This window comes from Frankliniella occidentalis, unplaced genomic scaffold, assembly GCF_000697945.3.
Source record: "Frankliniella occidentalis isolate FOCC.00 unplaced genomic scaffold, Focc_3.1 Scaffold544, whole genome shotgun sequence".
NCBI classification, from domain to species: Eukaryota; Metazoa; Arthropoda; class Insecta; order Thysanoptera; family Thripidae; genus Frankliniella; species Frankliniella occidentalis.
In genome coordinates, this window is record NW_026267660.1 from 156,469 (window position 1) to 158,041 (window position 1,573).

The window sequence follows — 1,573 nt, forward strand, 5'->3', positions numbered from 1 at the left end:
AGAGAGAGAGAGAGAGAGAGAGAGAGAGAGAGAGAGAGAGAGAGAGAGAGAGAGAGAGAGAGAGAGACACACACACAAAAGGTGAGCTCGCCGCCTGCTCCGCCCCCGCGGTTGATGCTCCCCGCCCCGTGACGTCAGTGGGGCGTCAGTCAGAGACCTCGCGCTCACACACGTGATGCAGCATTACTCGCATACACGTCCCGTCATTATGCTCGTATATATATTGCGAGTAGAAAAGAAAATCGCGCGGCAAAGAAAGGAGCGGGGGCCAGCCGCGAGGTTCCAGTGTAGTAGAGGTCACTAGTGAAAGGTGGAAAGGGCGTAAGGCCAATGCAAAGTCCGTGGACTTACGCCCTTTTCCCCAGTGAGATAACCCACCCCCAGCCTACCCCGCCCCCGCCACACCCAGGCGCCACTACTAGTCGCTATACAAGGCCCGTAGGTCAGGCAGGCCGGTCTGCCCATCATGGCCTTGGCCAGGCGAGTGCATTTCTGCCACTATTGCTGACGAGAAACTGTGTGTGCGTGAGATAACTGTCCCCGTGCGGGCTGGACACTGCAGCAACAAAGAGGGGACAAAGGCCTTCCCTCGACCCGCTCCACCCGCCTGCCTCCGCCCATCGTGACCCGAGGTGACCCCGTGCGCTCCGCCCGGCGGCACGGTCCCGCGCTGCACTCGCTGCACAACAGACGCGACGCACACATACCGCCACTGCCCCCGAAACGCAAACGGGGTAATTGGCAATGGAGTGCAATGACAAGTTATTGCGTTTGGCGATGGCGATGGCGGCATGACGCCGGTGGTGCAAGCAGCGAGCAGCGAGGCTGTGCGGGGACGTGCCGGCGGCGCGGCAGCGGCGCTGTCATCTCCGATCCGTCAGCGGGCCGCCCTCCGGGGCTCGAGGCCCCGCCACACCCCACCCGCCCCCGCCTCCTCTCCCTCCCCCTTTCCACCCCCATCAGCTTCCGCTTCGCGGACTCCCAGCCGCCCGTCCCCGTCTGCCCTGCTGATATCGCTTCATTTTGTGACAATCTCCCGGCTCGACCCACACCGGTGCTTTTCATTTCCCCCCTCTGCAGTTTTCTTTCCTTGTCCCGCCCGCGACTACCCCTCACAAATAGGAGAGTCGAAAGAGTCCGTCGGACGGGCTGACGGACACGCTCACGTCCGTCACGGCGCCGATAGCGGCCGCATGCGCGCGGCTGCAGCTGCAGCGGGGGAGAGGCGCGGCGGGCGGCAGGTGTAACACGATCACGTACCTGCTGCTGTCCCGTCCGGTGCGGCTCCGCCGGGCTGCGCGGCCCGTCACGGGGCGCCGCGCCGCGTCCTCATGGATGCGCCGGATGAGCTGGACCCCGGAGGCTGGGCGCCAGGCTGCCGCTCCCGGAGGACGTCAGGACGATCCTCCCGCCCTGCTCGCTGCGCCCCGCCCCGCCGGCGCTCCGCTCTCGTCCGGGCCGCCGCGACAGGTCCACGCCGTGCTCTGGAACGGGCGCGCGCTGCGCAGCGTCAAGTCCCTCGCGATGAAGCAGCCAGCCGGCACGGCCGCGCCAACAACACTGCGCCGCCGCC